The sequence below is a fragment of the Xenopus tropicalis genome, chromosome 8 (assembly GCF_000004195.4).
Source record: "Xenopus tropicalis strain Nigerian chromosome 8, UCB_Xtro_10.0, whole genome shotgun sequence".
Classification (NCBI taxonomy): Eukaryota; Metazoa; Chordata; class Amphibia; order Anura; family Pipidae; genus Xenopus; species Xenopus tropicalis.
The window spans coordinates 119533221-119553445 of NC_030684.2; the positions used below are offsets into that span (position 1 = coordinate 119533221).

A 20225-nucleotide genomic window follows, 5' to 3' on the forward strand; every position below is an offset into this window, starting at 1 on the left:
TAAGTAAACGTTTAGTATGTTATAGAATGGCCAATTCTAAGCAACTTTTCAATTGGTCTTCATTATTTATTTTTTTTAAAGTTTTTGAACTATTTGCCTTCTTCTTTTGCAGCTTTCAAATGGGGGTCACTGACCCCAGCAGCCAAAAAAAAAAACCTATTGCTCTGGGAGGCTACAGTTTTATTGTTACTTTTTATAACTTCTTTTTCAATTCAGGTCCTCTACTATTCATATGCCAGCCTCTCATTCAAACCACTCCCTGGTTGCTAAAGTAATTTGGTCCCTAGCAACCAGATGAAACTCTAAACTGAAGAGCTGCTGAACAAAAAGTGAAATAACTAAAAAAAAATACAAATAATTAAAAATGAAGATTCATTGCAAATGTACAGTGCTGGCACAACGTTGTTTTAGTGGCACCTAAACGGTTACATCTACTGAGCAGAAATAAGGATTTGTTTCTTTAGTTTATAATAATGTGTCGTGTTTGAATATGGAAAATGCAAGTTTCTGAGGTGGAAGGACTGCGTATAACACGCATCCATAACACATCCATGGGGCTATTTCATCCCACCCCTACAGCTGACTAATCCATGTTAGTAAATCACGGAGATGATTAATACACCCACCATATACCTGAGCGCGTTAGGCTCTTTATCACCTACAGAGAGTGCCTACCAGTCATGCTTTGAATGAACAGGCACAAAGGCGCTTTCTTAAAAATGATATTACCAGACCATTATCTTCCCAGTTAGAATCCTGCTTTATTCAGGGGGAGCTCAGAACTCTCGCCGTGCTGATGTGATTCTCCGTTAGAGAGGAAACTCTATCATTTTTCTACAAGTATCGTGGGAAATCACTAGCATCAGATGTTGTAATCTCCCACTTGAACTCCTTCCATGATGTATCTATCTGCAATTACCTCTGCCAGAACCGCTGCGGCCCTATCCCTCATTAAAAAAGTAAATATAAGGCTTTTATGGAATGGGGAAAAATTCTCCTTCGCACTAGAACCGTACAATTTCCTGCAGAATTGTGCTTAGTAGGGCCAAATAACTATTGTTGCTATAGTCTTACGTTTTCTTTCTGTTCAGGCTGGAAAGAAACTATTGCTCTAACAGATGTGAGAATTTACTGAAATAAACAGAAGTGGCAATACCTTTTTTCAGGTAAGAGACCTGTGGAATCTAAATAGGAGTTTACCTTTGTTTTATTCACAGTAGGGTTTCCTGCAAAAATAAGGCACTTTTCAATTTCATACACAACATGTGCAGCAAACATATTAAAGTTCATTCTATTGAAACCTCTGTTGAAAGTCTGAATGTGTAGGAAACATGCTATTGGATAGTGCCTCAGCAACTATTAGGGTACATTTAATGCAGGGCAATTACAAACATTTAACTTATGGTATTTTAACTTTACTCTTCAGGCCACTCGTATTTGCCTGCCCACTTCTTGGTCCCCATTTCCTGGATGTAGAGGTCACTTTTTATCCCTTGTTTTTTCTGCTGGTTATGACTCGTAAATCCCAACAATTGTTCTGGCTTTCCCTGCTCCATGAACACAGCCCATATTAATCTCCAAACCTACTCTGTCTTGTACAGCATTCTGGGAGAATTCCCTTTAGGGTCTACAAAGCTGCTGTGCCACATGGTGTAATTAAATAGCCATTTCCAACTTTTTATTCCCCAATTACATAATCAGATCAGGCCTCTTGTTTTTGTTCACTAGACCATAACCCAGCTATATGGGACTAAACATATACACAAAAAGACTGCTATAAGATTCAATAAAGAAGGCTGTTACCAACAATGGCAGGAAATGTTAATAGTGAAATAATAGTCCCCTTACATAAAAACAAATGAAAAATATAAAAAGTTATGGTAGCCCTTGAAATGAAGTATGGGGTTGGTGGGACCAAAAGATCTAATGAAGAAGCAAAAACACATTGTCAGTGTATTTTGGCAGTATATTGGTCCCTATAATTTTCTGTAAAGTGTGATATTAACTAAGAAAATAAAGGAAGGACTGTATAATATAAGTGGCACTTTCAAAGGGAAAGTAAACCATGCCCAAACCTTGGAGTATATGGGAACAAGAATTTCTAGTTCATTGAATCACGCAGGGCACACCAGAGAACCTGACACCCAGGGCACATGTTCAGTGTAATTACATTTGTAGATATCGAAAGTGCTGTGTATGTTATAGATAGGCACTATGGAGAACCTAAAGGGAAAACTTGCATTCTGATCACTCTATCACAATACATATAAGTGACTTTTCTTACTTCCCTTGCAGAGGCATTTTTAGCTGAAATAATTCCTGAACTTTTGAAAACCCAAACTCTGGCTGTGTCTGGGACACAAAGATGGATATTTTAGCAAAACCTTAAACTGAAAAAGGAATATAGATTGTACCATCCCCAGTACCCGATGTTCTAGAGATGGCAGTTTGTCAAATGACTGTATTATTGGAGCTACGGCTGCCTGAAGATAAAGAAGCTGATGTCTAAAAAAATGAACCCTATAACGGTGAAGGAGCTTTGAAGGTGGGAAAAGGACCTAAGGGAGCACCTTTAGGATGCTTGGACAGTATTAATATTGAGTGGCCATTAGTGACTTGTTCTTGGGTGCCCTGCCACACTCTTCCATTACGGACTTGATGATTGGTACCTTGGGGGGATCAGCTGGTATTATTGTTTAATATGTATTTATTGCTTGATCTCCTCTAACTTTACTTTGGTTACATTTTATTCTTCCATTATTATTTTTTGAATGTCTGAATGTGCTATTTTGCTCTTTGATTGTGAATTATGTGTACTCAGATACAGTGTGGCTTTTATATGCCACGGCCAACTGAACTGCTCCTTTTGAAAATTTGATTTTATATTTTTAAAGGTAATGAAATAAAGGTGCAAATTTATCCTTCCGTTCCTGTGCGTTCAAACACTTTCCTAAGGGGTTATCTTGGTAGTATCTTGGGTTGAAGAGAAAGCCCTGACTCTTTACAGAGCCCTGGAAGACAGGTTGCTGCTTATTCTGCAGATCAACCTGAATTCCAGTTCTCATTCATGACCCTATTTTTGGGTTGCTGTAGCAAAAGTGGCATCCCCAGGACATTGGAGAGAAGTTAAAGAGTTGATTAATATGATTAACAGACAAGGTGTTTTTGCTGATTGAAGACATTTGAAGACAAATGTTACAGGGTCACAGTGCTTACACTTCGCACTGCATATCTTCGCAGATTTTTTGCGCTTGTGCAACTTTTTCGTACACTTGCGTGACTTTTTCGGACGCTTGTGCGAAAAATTCGGAAAGGTTCTGCCGCTGTTTACAATCGTTCGGTACGAAAATTTCTTGACTTTCGGATCGCCAATACGATATTATTGTGACTAATACGATTTTTTCGTTAGCATTTTCGTGATATTTGCGAAATTATCTTATCCAATCCGAATTTTTCCCATTCGGGATTCGAACTCGTGTTTTAATGAATCAACCCCTTGGAAAAAAAATAAGGTTTACTTATTCTTTATCAGTAAAATTACTCAAAACAGCCTCCAGAATTACCCACCTTTGTCCCAGCATTCTGTCTGACCTGGCTCCTGAGTTGATTCCTTCGCTTCCTTGTGCAGAGTGAAGCCCCGCCCCCACTTCCTGTTAAGTTCCCTCATCACTTTGACTACTGTAGTCCAAGCTGAGAGCCTTCTGCGCATGCTTGGAGGCAGCAGGAGCCAGTCTGTGCATGAGCAGTTTTTTTGATGAGGGAACTGAACAGGAAGTGGGGGGCGGGGCTTCACTCTACACAAGGAAGCAAGGGAAACGATCAACCTCTAACTCAGGAGCCAGGTCAGACAGAATGCTGGGACAAAGGTAGGTAATTCTGGAGGCTGTTTAGAGTAATTTTACCGATATAAAAAAAAGGTTTACTTATTCTTTAAGGTGCCCAGCTCACAGGGACCCTCTAAAGGGCTGCCCTGGAAATCATATCTAAATAACAATAAAGAAAGGAATGACGCCTCTGAATATTTTTTTAAACTCTTCTCTTTTACTTTTTTTTTTTTTATTGAATCTCATTAAAATGATGCACGGATGCTGAATATATTGGTACACTATAAATAAATCATAATGATACAATTTCATTTTCAACGCACATTTCTTTTGAGGTTTAATACTTTCTCCCGAAGATTCATAAATATGTATGTTTTGCTGTCGCCTTTATGTATAAAAGGTCTTTGTATCCCCCTCTTAGAAATCGATCCCCCTTTGGAACTGTTATTGGTTGCTGTTAATTTGTAGATGCCGTTACAGATGCTGATCTTTATGTTTATGGTATGATTTGTGGGAAAATGAAATCTCATTAAGAAGTTACACAGAGATACAATTACTCTTGGATACTGGGATAATTATTGGTGCGAGTGCTGAGCAGTAGGACTCTTGTTTATAAAGAGTTTAATATCATGGTAATAAACTGGAATATGCATTTTATTGAAATTAGAAATATGCAAGGAAACCCATAAAAATGTCTTCTTGGATTTGAGCATCACCTTGTTTCAAGAGCAGAAATGTTTCTGATGTTACTGACATCTCTCTTTTATTGAGTTTGATGGCAACTGTCAATTACTGATGTTAAAGGGAGCTTTTTGGCCTCAAAATGCATATTTGAACATTGTCGGAAGGGCTGAAGACTGCCAGTACCAGTGGTGACAGGCAACGTGGATGATCTTGAATGTTTCTCTGACAGGTGTGACATAATAGTTTCATTTTTTTCTATAGAGGGGGCCATAGGAAAGTGTTTGCCTCATAGAGAACAAAGAAACCTATTGCTGACCAACTATAAGTAACTAGTACTAATCTCCTTTTGTGAGAAAGCCAGTCTAAGTTACCAGCAGCCAATCTTGAGACACCTGTTCGTTTCATAATGACCACATCCATTTGTGTAGCTTTAGTTGGCCTACTCTCACAGGTACCTTGCAGTCAATCTTCCTTCTTTTTTTACTTTAGCCATGGTATTTGCGTTCACTATGCATACACAGTTGGTGGGTTTGAATTGGTGGTAATTACTATATTCCAAACTAACACTTTCTTATTACACCATCATTTGTTGTATGAGCACCATGATTTGTTGTAGAAGGACCTTTGCTAACCTAAGCATGAGTTATTGGCCTACCTCCATACTTACCACACTTATACAGTATGTGTAGCTTTACAGGTTCTTTGCAGTCAGTGTTCCCTATCATTTCTCTTTGACCATGGCGTTTGGTTTTACTTTTATAAACTATGCTTCCCCTGAAGTTGGTGGTTAATTATTATCAAACATTTTCTGATTGTTGTATGAACTGAACTGGACACAAAATGAACATTAGATGGAACTTTGCTTAACTAAGCAAATTGGTCTATCTCCGTACACACATGTGTAGCTTTATAAGTTGGCCTATTCTTACAGGTACCTAGCAGTCAATATTCCCTCTAATTGCTTTCTGACCATGGTGTTAGTGTTTCCTTTTAAAAATTATATATGCACAGAAGTTAGTGGGTCTCAACCTATGCTAAATGCTATATTCCCAGCCAACACTTTCTGATTCCTGATTTGTTGTATGAGGTGGGCACAAGAGCAACATAAGAAGGAACTTTGCTAACCTAAGCATGAGTTATTAGTCTATCTCCATACTTGCCACACCCAAGTATGTGTAGTTTTATGAGGTGGCCTATAATTACAGTTAACATTCCGATAAGATTCAATTATTTGTCCATATCATAATAGACACACACATACTGTATGTACAACCTCTGAATGCCCATGACTAAGTACCATTCAGGCACAAAATACCTTAATAAAGACTTTTTTAGTCTGCTTAAAGATGCCTTGTACTGTAGTTGTTTGCTCATAAACTTAAGTGTTAGCCCACCTGATGTTAAACACATGTGCAGCTTTATTAGTTGATCCATGATTATAATTATCTTCTAGTTATCTGCTTATAAGCAGTCACTCATCTATAGCTAGTTAACTATGGTTTTGAGGGTCCCGTAATATGCATACAGTATGTCTGGGACCCTTAACCTCCTCAGTAAGCGACCACTGTAGAGGATAGCGAAATTTTATTTGGGGAAGCTATCAATGGGTTACTTCTAAAAGGAGAGATTATAAATAATTTACTTATATGGTGGTTGGTTATTTTTTTGTTGAGGTTAAGCATCCCTAAACCTTGGACTGGCCTAATGTGTAATGTGGGCACTGAGTCTTTATTTGCACCTGCCTCTCTTATGGCCCATCCATGTATGTTCATTTACGTCAGTTGACCTACGCTTGCAGTCACCTGCTGGTTGCTTGAGTTATAGGTCCATCATATCACAATACAGGTATGTGACCTGTTATACCTAATGCTCAGGACATGGGATACATGAATGTATGTACTGTGAATGACCAAATAATTTTTTGGTGCCTTCACAATCTTTTTTTGGAACAGATGAAGTAACCAATTTAGAGCCTACAGTCCTACCCCTCCTATATGAAACAAGTGGGTGCAAATTCTATAATCTGAGGATATGCACCACACAAACTATGGCAATGTTTCCGTAACACTTTTGCAGTTTATTAACTCCGTTCACCATATTGGGTCACAAAAGCTGTCCTAGAGGCTTTCTCACCATCAAGGAATAGAGGTATAAAGGCTTGACATGTCAAAAGTAACTAAAATAGTCTCTTTCTCATCCATTGCCTTTAGGTCACCCAACCTCTCCAAAAAGTGACTTCTGTCCCTCACATACGAGGGAATCTCTCTATAGATTATAGTTACCTGCTGATAAGCTTGAGCCATAGTACTATCTTGCAATGACTACCTCACATACGAGGGAATCTCTCTATAGATTATAGTTACCTGCTGATAAGCTTAAGCCATAGTACTATCTTACAATGACTACCTCACATACGAGGGAATCTCTCTATAGATTATAGTTACCTGCTGATAAGCTTGAGCCATAGTACTATCTTGCAATGACTACCTCACATACGAGGGAATCTCTCTATAGATTATAGTTACCTGCTGATAAGCTTGAGCCATAGAACTATCTTACAATGACCAGGGACGGATTTAACTTGTCGGCGCCCCGAGGCCGCCCCCGCCCCCCCACCCGTCCCCCCACGAGTGCGCATGCGCAATCGCGCTGCGCCCTCTCCCCCCCAGCGCGCATGCGCGATCAATGCGCATGCACAAACGCACATTTAAACTCCCATACGGAGCAGTGGGGAAAAGACAGTGATCTTGCATTTCGTTAAGGCAGGAATTCTATGTATACATTCAGGTCAGAGCACTTCTTGCTAGACTCATCATAGGTTCAGTTATTTAGTTATTTCACACTAACTATACTATACTGTCTAATGTAGCTTGTAGTAGAGGACACAAGGGCTGCTTGTATGTAATTATGCCCTAATGATGCCCAATAAACAATTTCTCTGAAATTCATTATATATCAATAATATAAATCCAGTGACACCATTTGCAAAGCATTTCAAGGAGAAAGAAAGTCCTTTTATGACTCCAAAAGTGGATCATCTATTGGCCCACCTTCTCTACTCTTCCCTTACTGAAATGAGGGTTCCGATGTAGGATTATATATTACTTCTGACAACACACCTTCCCTTGGCACTGAAGTGCTACATATTCTTGGCTTTAACTGTCAATAACATTTCCTTTCTTCGAAAGTAAGGGGAATCTACATCCTCTGTGTGGCCCTAGGGAAATGAGAACTTGTGCAGAGTGATTCTTCCCTTTGACTTTGAATGTAGTTCAGTAATCAGATTTCAAGGACGCCATCTTTGGCTTGAAAAAAAAAACTAAACTGTTCCGTTTCCTTTGTTAATTTTGTAATATTTCTCTATTACCATTATATCCTTTCATGATCCGGTACTTGAAACCTTTGCAGTAATTCTATTGCAAATTAAACAAACACTTAGTATGATGTAGAGAGTGATAAATGGAAACAATTTGTAATTGGTCTTTAATTTTTATTATTTGTGGATTTTGAATGATTTAGCTTTTTGTTCAGCAGCTCTCCAGCTTGGAATTTTAGCGGCTATCTGGTTGCTAGGATTCAAATTACCCTAGCAACCAGGCAGTGGTTTGAATGAATAACTGCAGTATGAACAGAAGAGGGCCTGAATAGAAAGATAAGTAATCCAAAATAACAGCAACAGTAAAATTGTAGCCTCACAGAGCAATAGTTTATTGGCTACCAGGGTCAGTGACCCCCATTTGAAAGCTGGAAAGAGTCAGAAGAAGGCAGCAAATAATTAAAAAAATATGAAAAATAAAAAATTAAGACCAATTAAAAAGTTGTTAGGAGTTTTTCATTCTATAACGTGAAACATTAACTTGAGGTGAGCTACCCCTGTAAGGATAGTAATAATTTATTGAGTCAGATTCTTTTGATACTGACTTGCTTTATGTCCTTACATATGCCTTTGATGTTATTGCTTATCAGAAACCAAATTGCCATAAAAGCCCTTTATACTAGGGTAGTGGTTGTTTGATTTTATTTTAGTTCAAGACAGCTTAGTTCACAGCAAGGTTACTGATACAGGAACATTTTGATGTGTCAGTCATTCAGCCATTGTTTCAACAATACCTAGGGCAGGGTCCACAACCTTTCTTACTCGTGAGCCACAGTCAAATGTGAAAAGACTTGGAGAACAAAACAAGCACCATAAAAGCTCATGGAGGAGCCAAATAAGGGCTAAGATTGGCTATTAGGCAGCCTCTATGCACACTATCAGCTTACAGGGGCTTTATTTGGTAGTAAATCTTGTTTTTATTCAACTTAAACTTGCCACCAGTCAGGAATTCAAAAATAACTCCCTGGTTTGGGGGCACTGAGAGCAACATCCAAGGGGTTGGTAAATAACATGTTGCCCCTGAGCCACTGGTTGGGGATCACTGACCTAGAGGATCCTATACGTTTTCACCCAAATTTAAGCCTAACTGACCTTTAAGCTGGGTTTTTAGCTGTATCTAGGAGAGCAAAAAGGCATTCTTTGGCTGCAGACCCTGCAGTTGTGTGTTTACACTGTGGGCTCTGCTTCCTCCTAAGCCGCTTTCTAGCCCCTGAAAGTTTGTGCAACTGCTGTAAACTGTCTGCAGTGGGCAGGTGCGAGCGGCGGGGAGGGTGATAAGAGGCAGGTGAGTAGGTTGCTGTACGCCGGCCCCTGCCCTTTAAGCTAAGCCCCCTGGGAGCCTCTGGTTTAGGGTTAGAAGTAGGTGGCAGGAAAGGGACAGAGTTTCTTTCTCCATAGACAATATTGAATTCAAGATCCCCCCCAAAAGATTTTGCAAGCTAAGTCTGACATCAGTAGTAGGAAAACTTTTGGAAGGGGTAATAAGGGATAGGGTACTTGAATACATTGCAGTTCACAATACTATTAGTTTGTGCCAGCATGGTTTTATGTGTAACAGATCTTGCCAGACTAATTTAGTCGCCTTTTATGAGGAGGTGAGCAGGAACCTTGATGCTGGAATGGCAGTTGATGTCATCTACTTGGACTTTGCTAAAGCGTTTGATACAGTACCTCACAGAAGGTTAATGATCAAATTAAGGAATATTGGCCTAGAACATAATATTTGTAATTGGATAGAGAACTGGCTGAAGGATAGAGTACAAAGAGTGGTTGTAAATGGAACATTTTCTAATTGGACCAGTGTGGTTAGTGGAGTACCACAGGGGTCAGTCCTTGGGCCTTTGCTTTTTAACTTGTTTATTAATGACCTGGAGGTGGGCATAGACAGTACTGTTTCTATTTTTGCTGATGACACTAAATTGTGCAAAACTATAAGTTCCATGCAGGATGCTGCCGCTTTGCAGAGCGATTTGACAAAATTAGATAACTGGGCAGCAAACTGGAAAATGAGGTTCAATGTTGATAAGTGCAAAGTTATGCACTTTGGTAGAAATAATATAAACGCAAACTATCTACTGAATGGTAGTGTGTTGGGGGTTTCCTTAATGGAGAAGGATCTAGGGGTTTTTGTTGATAACAAGTTGTCTAATGCCAGGCAGTGTCATTCTGTGGCTACTAAAGCAAATAAAGTGCTGTCTTGTATAAAAAAGGGCATTGACTCAAGGGATGAGAACATAATTTTGCCCCTTTATAGGTCCCTGGTAAGGCCTCACCTTGAGTATGCAGTGCAGTTTTGGGCTCCAGTCCTTAAGAAGGATATTAATGAGCTGGAGAGAGTGCAGAGACTGCAACTAAACTGGTAAAGGGGATGGAAGATTTAAGCTATGAGGTTAGACTGTCGAGGTTGGGGTTGTTTTCTCTGGAAAAGAGGCGCTTGTGAGGGGACATGATTACTCTGTACAAGTACATTAGAGGGGATTATAGGCAGTTGGGGGATGTTCTTTTTTCCCATAAAAACAATCAACGCACCAGAGGTCACCCCTTTAGATTAGAGGAACGGAGCTTCCATTTGAAGCAGCGTAGGTGGTTTTTCACGGTGAGGGCAGTGAGGTTGGGGAATGCCCTTCCTAGTGATGTGGTAATGTCAGATTCTGTTAATGCCTTTAAGAGGGGCCTGGATGAGTTCTTGATCAATCAGAATATCCAAGGCTATTGTGATACTAATATCTACAGTTAGTACTAGTGGTTGTATTTATAGTTTATGTATGTGAGTGTATAGATTGGTAGGTGTGGGTTAGGTGTGCTGGGTTTACTTGGATGGGTTGAACTTGATGGACACTGGTCTTTTTTCAACCCTATGTAACTATGTAACTATGTAAGCTGAGTCTACCAGTTTGTAACAGAGTTGGTGACCCCAGCACTATCTTACATGCCCTTCCCTCTGAATTTGCCTTGGCGTACCTTAATTATGGCTGTAAAAACTGTAGCCATGCTTTGTGATAGTTAAATACTGTTTACTAAAAGGGGACAAGGGAAAGGGTATTATGTGCATCAAGCTGACTAAACATTTTACATGTAATGTTGCATCAGACCCTTACAGAAAAAAAAAGAAATCCAGTGCCAAGAGGTATAGTGTAACTATAGTCCGATGTCAAATCAAATCCTAAATTGGCATATTAAAAAACTAAAAAGAATGTGAAATAGGTGTTTATGTGGCATAATTAAATACATTGATCAGTCAACAGATATTATAGGAAATTAATTATTACATAGAGAACTTGGAGAAGACTAAAAGCCCTTATGCAGTAGGGTACAAGCAAGTCTACCTTACCTCCCTTCTCTGCCCATGGGTTTCCATACTACTTGTATAACAAGCCAGGCAGCTGTTGAGAGAAGGCAAAAACGTAAATAATTATATAATTACTTGGGGAATATCCTCCCTACCACATTAAGGGGCAAATCCAAGTAGCCAGAGACAAGAGGGCTCAACTGCACTTGTGGCCTTTTCCCTGCAGTCAGTTGCACGTAAAGACACTTTCATTAAAGATACTTGCTTCAAAATTGACGCGGGGCACTGAGGGAACTCTGGAGCTATTGCCTCGTCTGGCGGTGGCGGTAGTTTGAGGGATCCCCTTGTGTCAATCGGCACACTAGTGCTTGATTCGAAACAGAAGGCAGAAAGGCCTGAGCGGCACTGAGCACTATACTATATGAAAGTGCCTTTAAGGTTAAAATAGAAGTTTTCAATTGGTCTTCATTTTTTATTTGTCATATTTTTTGCCTTTATCTTCTGACTCTTTCCAGCTTTAAAATGGGGATCACTCACCCCTGCAGACAAAAAACTATTGTTATGTGAGGCTACAATTTTATTGCTATTCTTACTTTTTATTTTGTATCTTTCTATTTAGGCCCTCTTCTACTTATATCTCTGTCTCTCTTTCAAACCACTGCCTGGTTACCAGGTAAAATTATACCCTAGCAACCAATTTGCTGCTGAAATTCCAAACTGGAGAGCTGCTGAACAAAAAGCTAAATAAATCAAAACCCACAAATAATAAAAAATGAAAACCAATTGCAAATTGTCTCAGAATAGCATCATAATACATCATACTAAAAGTTAATTCAGTAGTGAACAACTCCTTTAATGAAAGTGGTGTTATGTGCAGGGTGAAGTGCAGGGACCGCAATTGCACTTGCAGACGTACCCTATTTCTAGCAAGTAAATTAGGCTGGGTTCTGCCTATAGATTAAGCTCTTACAGTTGGAGAGGCTCATTCCTATGAGACTTTTTTTTTTGCCTATAATTACTATATATGCAACAACAGCCCTAGAGATGCATTGGTGCTGTACTGTTACAATTTAGTGCAACCACTTGCTTGGACTGTAGCTCACTCACTGGAAGTGTGTTCGGCTGAACCTACACATTGAAAAAGATCAATTCCCAGAACATCTGTGTTGCTGTAGAAACTCTACCTGTCTGGTAAATAAACCGAGGCTTTATCCGTACATTATATCTGAGAAACTGCTTTGCTTCTCTCTTCCACCTTCGTTTCCATATGTTCCATTTCTTCCAGGTAACCTTTTTTGGATCTAGAATTTCCCAAATATCCATCATATCAGAAAACCTTGAGGACAGGCATGTCAGGCTTGTAGCCTTCCTGCCTTTGGGCACCACAGCTGTCTGAGATCTGTGGTTTCCGACAGCCAATCATGTGCTGAATGTATCTGCTCTAGAACATTTATAACAATCCAATGCTTCTTAAGTGTGGTGACTAGACTTTGTTTTGCAGCTCTAGTTTCACTACAACTTTTTTCACAGATATTTGTCAATTGCTTCCATAGTGATAGTGTGTCAGTAGCTATAGGTGTGCTCTGCACCTTGAGCTGATAATACCACAAACCCAAAGACTCATCTCCTATATTTCTTGAGGTTTAACTTTCAGGGGTGAATGACGAAGGTGTATTTGCAAACAAACAGAAAGCAAGGTTGCAAATATGAGCCAATGTTGCATACATAAATACAATAAGCTGTGTGTGGAAGTGATGGATGAGGAACTGGGGGCAGCCAGAGCATTTGGTCAGAGTTCAGGTTGGGTGGGACAGCATGATGGGAAGGAAAATTCCCATTGAGATCTTGCCTAAATTACTATCTCTACTTTCCCCTTTACTCTTCCATAACTTGAGGGACTGTCAGTCTCACCTTTGTTACACTTGCATATAAGTAAAATGAAGTTTAGGCAGTCTGTCCAATATAGTATAACAGGGGACACCCAGATACCAGATCCAACCACACAATTTATGGTGAAGATCCAAACCCCAACACTGAATTGGAGGATTTAGCAGAGACGTCTATAGGGAATGAGCAAGCAGGCAAACACCATGAGCATACCTTCTTCAGTAGTTATAGAGTTAAAGAACAAAACTTGTAGGTAGAAGTAGAGTAAAGACATCCCCTACTCTAACGGATCAGATCTAAGTCTGACGGTGTCCCCAGCCAATGACATATTGATAAAGACTGGGAGGAATAAGAAGAACAAGCCTTGATCAGATACTATTCAGGGTGGGAATCTTACAAGGCCAAACACAGGTGCACATAGACTTCCTGTTTGTGGGCACCTGAAGACATAAGGGGTCATTTCCAACTGCAGTTTGCCCCACTTGTTACCCAGAATACAGTTGTTCTTCATAACTCCAGTATAATTGACTTACAAGGGGGAGATACACCTAATGCAATTGTAGCCAGTGGTTTCAAATCATTTTCAGTTGCGTGTTTTGAACTGGGTGTAGTTGTGCTAAAAATTAAAAATTGTGTAATTTCCAACAATAAAATGTCTGTGCCCAATTCTGCAAGGTGCAAGTTCACGGCATTAATAGGTGCAATTGTGCACAGAAGGAGTGGCTTTGGACACAACTACCTTTATTAATGCTGCCAGTTTGTGCACCAACTGCACCTTTTCCCCTCAGCCACAACTGAGGTTGCTGCCATAAATGAGCTCTATGGTGAAAAGAACTCACCCTGACCAGCCTTAACACAATCAGCATTCCAGTTATTACACAACAGCAAATATAAGGGCTCCCCTACTGACCTGAGTAATTGTGCATGTGATTAGGGAGTATACATTTTATTGATTTTTTTTATTAAAAAAATGGCATCCTCTAGTGCCATTCGGCTTTCAGAAATTCATAAATGCACCCACATTTCTTTGTTTTTTGTCAAGTGCAGGCCTGGACTAGAAATCTGTAGGTTTGGCAAATGCCAGAGGGCTGCTGTAGGATGCCATAGGCAGTCACTATTTATTGGGCTGGTGGGGGCTGTTTGGGCTTCTGTGTACCTGTAATACCAGGGCCTATTTTTAATCCCAGTCCAGACATGGTCCAGAGATACATACAGTGTATATATATATTACTGGCAGGTTCTGCTTCACCTTCCCAGAATAGCTGTTTGGACAGCTTTGCTTTGCCTGGAAAGATCAATATTGTTAATCAACAACTGGTGTATCCAAACCCATAACACTGCAGCGTTTCAAATCAGCAAAGATCCCTTGGATTGCTCAATTACTTGTCACTAAAGAGCGCTCAGGAACTAAATGATACCCCTGTGTGAGATGGAGCAGCTTCATCAGTGCCCCTTAATGACTGGGAATATAGCCAGGCAACAACAGCAGCTCTGCCAAACAAATCTACCCATTCTTACCAATGAACAGGACCTGGCATTCCCCCTTGTACACATGTATGTATGAATAAAAATTACTACAAAAAAAAGAGAGAGAAAATACCAACAATAAAAAAAATAGTAGTTAGGCTACATCTAGAGGGCAGTATAATCATATCTCCCAGTTGCCTTCTGCTTCTCCTTTATATGGTCCTGTTTGAGTCCGACACTACAACTGGCAGTTAAGCATCAGATCATTGCTAGGCAACAGCCAATGAGCTGAAGCATTATCTCATTTTGTACAAGGGTGGTGTGTTTTTCTACATACTAAGACGATCACCTTTTTAAAAGTGTCTACAGCTCCATCGGTTCAATGACTCTGAATGTATTTCCTATATGTTAATACTGAAGCACAATTGGTATCAAAATTCTTTTGTGTCTATTGCAGCTATAGATGCCACCTGCTGTGGGAACCCTGGAATTACCAAGATTCCCCAGCATCAAAAGACACACTTGAACACAAGTTATCTGAACTAACTGGACGGGCACCATGACAGCATGGTACAACTGTACAAAAGTGCAAGGAGTGTGTTTGGATGCAGGAACCTTTGTGTCCATTTTAGTTCAACAACACTTGCACTCATGGTCATAAATTATCTAAATGATCTAATTATCCAAATATCTGTTAGGATAGATAGGGGCATGTGGACTCCATGTTCATTCTTTGATACATAAGTGCCTTAAAGTCCTGTACAAGAAAACAGAGAGCTGTGGAGATCCACTCTGGTCAGCGGTGGTGAACTCTATTGTCACCCATTGATAAATTTGGTCCATGGTCTTTAACCATCAAGCTTCAGCGTGGGACCATCAGTGTGCCCCAGCCCTAATGGGCCCGGCGGGCCAGATCCAATCCCCCCCCCCCCCCGGGCGTTCCACAATCTGCCGTCTCCCTCCCCAGATGCGCTGCAGGTTAGTTTAATCATTTAGGAGTGCTCAGGGGAGGGGGTCAGAGGGTGTTGGGGGCCTCTGTGGGGGTGGGGGGGGGTGAAGGCAGCAGGGGCCATTGGGGCGTGTAGGGGTCCCCGAGGCAGAAGCCCTGGTGGGCTCTGTACCCCCCTAGTCTGACCCTGTCAGGCTTATTAATGATCTCTCACTCAGGGCAGCATGGTGGCAGAGCGGTTAGTTTGCTGCCCTTGCACCATTGGGGGTCCTACACTGAATTTTGTTTCCTAGTTGTACAGAATAGTATATAGCCATCTATATTGCAGTCAATATTTCTTCTTTGATTAAACACGTTTTTAGATATAAATTATTTATTATACAGGTATGGGACCCATTATCCAGAAAACTTTGAATTAGGGGAAGGTCATCTCCCATAGTTTCCATTTTTATCAAATAATTCAAACATTTTTAAACATATTCCCTTTTATCTGTAATAATAAAACAGTAGCTTGTACTTGATCCCAACTAAGATATAAAGATGTAATATCCCATGTCTTTCAGTTGATAGGAAAACCAATATCCATGATGTGTTTTTTGGATTCTCTCTGGCACTTTCTAAAGAAAAACAGAATTTGGGTAGCAATGCAAGGAAGAACCTGCAGGGGGCAGTATGTGTTCAGCAATGAGAGAGCAGGCAGCGTTTGAGGCTAGTTCAGTAGGCTGATACGGTTATTGCTCTCAATTTATATGATGCTGTTCGGAATGAGACTTGGCAAGAGAAGTTATGTGCCGCTGATTCCTTATGACCAATTTTCATACATAAAGTGTGGAGAGGGGAGATAGTGTAGGCACCGTCAGGCGCCCATACAGCTAAAAGGAAATGATAGTCCTTCCCATTCTGGCTGATGTGTTGTGTTTCAAAGAAAATAATAATTTGACGGCAGATAAGACTCGATTGGCCTATCTAGCCGCTGCATATTGTTATGCTTACTTAAAAAGCTCAGATAATAGTAGCCATGATAGCTGTACGCTATACGGGCCCCAAGTTTTTCTCGCTATCCCCACCGTACACCTTGCTCTTTCCTAAACATTCTGTAATTTAACCCCATCCACTCAATTATCTCTTATTTACAAACCAGGCTTCTTTCCTGCACCTTTATTGATCCCTATAGTAAATAAAGGGTCTCTGTGGTTTCTCTTTTTTATTTTCTATTTAAATTAAATAAAAGTGATATGAAGACATCAATACATAATTATCTTCCTTTTGCTATAAGGGTGTTACGGGCTCGGCTTGCTGAAGATGCGATTCATTTTCAGGCTTCCTTGGCTGCATTGTTCTAATGTTGAGCATAACCCTCCTGTTGTGTTATAATGGCCTAGCAAGGAGCTAGGCTGAGGTGTTGTATCCTTATGCAGCAGGTGTTTTCTGGACTGGGATTGCTCATTAGTAGTCTTCATGTAAAATGATTCCAGCGTATGTAGTTTGCCTAGAGCTAAGTAAGTAAGCTCAGAGAGTAAAGTGCCCTTTTACAGAGAAATTCATAAATACAGAATTCATAAATAGTAGACATGGCCTTTCTTGTTGAGTAAACCAGGGGTAATCCCATGTCTGAGGGGTGATTCACTCTCAACTCAAGCAGACATTCTGCTGTATTTTTATAACAACTTATTTTTTTTTGGGGGGCTGTTGTTTTTAAGGGGTGCTTATATTGGTGAATACACTGAGCCCTTCATACAACGGGGCCCCACAGGACAGCAGCTGAGGCTCTATTTGCTTGTATAGTATTTTAGGGGCATATTTGCCAAAGGGTGGAGCAAACATGTTGATAAATGTGCTCTGAGCTAGGGAGTTCTGTCTGGGAAACTGTATATATTATAATTGTATATACAGGTATAGGACCTGTTATCCAGAATGCTCGGGACCAAGGGTATTCCGGATAAGGGGTCTTTCAGTAATTTGGATCTCCATACCTTAAGTCTACTAAAAAATCAATAAAACAGTAATTAAACCCAATAGGATTGTTTTGCATCCAATAAGGATTATTTATATCTTATATAGTTGGGATCAATTACAAGGTACTGTTTTATTACTACAGAGAAAAAGGAAACCAGTTTTAAAATTCTGAATTATTTGATTAAAATGGAGTCTATGGGAGACGGGCTTTCCGTAATTCGGAGCTTTCTGGATAACGGGTTTCCGGATAAGGGATCCTATACCTGTATTTTCAATTTTTGGGACAGTTAGAAAAGAGCAACAATAGGGCCCGCCCAGTCTGCCAGGGGAAACATCACGGTTCTGCATGCACTTGTATTGAAGTTTCAGGGCTCAGGTTAATCAAAGAATGAAGGCAGTGCAAACTTTATTTTTACCCTCTGAAAAATAATTAACCCTTTACATTAGTTGTCCCCACCAACTAGCCCTACAGTTGTCATTAAAGTACAATGCACAGCACCCACCAGTAGTGGTGAACCTAAAAGCTGTGGGTTGGAAGTGATTGGACTGATGGTTTTTATCTTCAGTGGGTCCCTGGCAGGAGGTGGGCCTAACTGCACTCAGGGCCCCGGCTCCAACCATAGATTTGTGCCTGCCCTGGGTGTATAAGTGATCAGGTCCCAGACTGAGAGGAAAACTATACCCCCAAACAATGTAGGTCTCTATAAAAATAAACAAGCTCATGTAAAACCCTGCTTCATCTAAATAAACCATTTTCATAAAAATATACTTTTTTAGTAATATGTATCATTGGGTTATCCTAAATAGAAAACTGCCATTTTAAGAATAAAGGGCCGCCCCCTGGGATCACAGTGCACACAAACAAGCCAAGGGCACACATACATGCTAGGCCCCATCAGCCAATGAATGGGCAGAGTTCTGCCTTTTGCTCCCACACTACTTTCTGTTACAAGGGAAAGGATGTAAAAGGGCAATATTTACTGATATACAGTATATTCCATCTTTAATAGGTCACTTAACATAATATAAACTATCTGTTTTCCTTTAAAATATTTCTGCTATACTGACATAAGTGGTTGCTGCGCAGTTTGTTTTGCTTTCCCTGTAGGATATCCTATGCCTGTACATATGTCCTACGGCACATCCATTGGCAAACACAGTGAAAGTGGGCCGCAGTTATAGATCAGTTCTATTTTCCCTTTGCCACCAGCATCAATTAACTCAATGTCATTGTTGAGATCATCAATCACAATCTAATCCTGGCTTTTAAAAGGTTTTCTCTGCAATGACAGTGATACAGACTGGAAAGAGGCATGCTGGGAAAGGCTGCCAAAAATGGAACTAGTGGGATTTGTGATAGTGGGAAGGGGGAGGCAATAAACTTTTTAGACAGAAATCTAGCACTGCCAAAGGTGTCTATACATTAAAAGCTCCACTTGTTTGACAAAGTCCCTAAACAGATCACAAGCAGGAATAAACTGAGGATCTAGGCAGAGCATAGGACCATCCCAGAGATGCCAGTTTCCAAATGAAGCCCCTAATATCTGCAGAGAAGCATTAGAAGATGCCCTTAAAGAGACAGTGTACCCATTTGGTCAACATTAATGAATAGGACTTGTGCTGAACTTTCACCTATTCTTTTAATTAAAAAATATCTATAGTAATTTTCACACTCAATAACAAAATTCAACCAGTTTCACTTTAGCACTTCCGGTCGCTTCCTGGACCTTCCGAGCAGAGGAGAAGCAGATGAAACTAATTACCAGACTACTGAGAAGCCCTCTGATAATAAGCTGCTTGAAGGCTGCTGCTTAGACAAGTCTGGGGTTGGTTTGTCCAAAGTAAGATACAGACATGTTAACTATCAACTGGAGTATTTTCAGGAGTCACCCTGATTTAAGCCCACCACCCAATCACCAGCAGTAGTGCCTTCTGTACTAGCAACACCAAAAGAGGTAAACGTGGTACAGTTTGGGGGGTGGCATCAGGACTGTTGGCAGCAACAGCCCCAGAAATGGTACTGGGTTAAGGTCCCCATACACGGGACAATTCTAGCGACCGGTTCGGCAGAATCGGCCCGTGTATGGGCACTACCGACGGGCCTGCCCGACCGATATCTGGCCTGAAATCGGCCAGATCTCGATCGGGCAGGTTAGAAATTCTAGTCGGATCGGGGACCGCATCGGCTCGTTGATACGGCCCCCGGACCGATTTTGCCTATACCCATTGTTATAATTCGATCGTTTGGCTCAGGGCCAAACGATCGAATTAGCCTGGATTCTCACGATATCACCCACCCGTAGGTGGGGATATTGGGAGAAGATTCGCTTGCTTGGCAACATCGCCAAGCGAGCGGATCTGAAGGTGTATGGGCACCTTTAGGCAGGTAGGGGACAAGATCCTTTCAGATCCAGGAAATCATCTTTGAAGATAAGGAGCTCTAAACAAGTACAAACACCAGTGGGTAGAGAACTGAACTGCTAAAAGATGCCAATAAAGGGAAAAAATACAAACTAACAGGGTTATGTAACATAAGAAGTCTAGTATACAATGCCAGCCAATCAGATGTTTGTTCAAACAGCTGGCCCGTGCATGCTGCCTGCTGATTGGTTACAATGGGCTATTAGTAGGGTTACCACCTTTTCTGGGAAAAAAGGCCTTCCTGTATTTTTATCTTTTTCCCCATAAATACCATAGGCACCAAGCATAATTTTTACCAGACAGACTGGCAAAATACCAGCTAGGTGACAACCCTAGTTAACAAAACAGTAGCAAACGTTGCATCTTTTATTA

At 40.5% G+C, this 20225-nt stretch overlaps 1 long non-coding RNA gene across 1 annotated transcript; it reads left to right on the forward strand.

Moving 5' to 3' along the window:
- Positions 1 to 407: 407 nt before the first annotated feature.
- Positions 408 to 2919, forward strand: LOC108648342. The gene is made up of 2 exons (XR_004219799.1): positions 408 to 1166; positions 2296 to 2919. It is a non-coding gene; the product is annotated as an uncharacterized LOC108648342 (long non-coding RNA).
- Positions 2920 to 20225: the final 17306 nt, after the last annotated feature.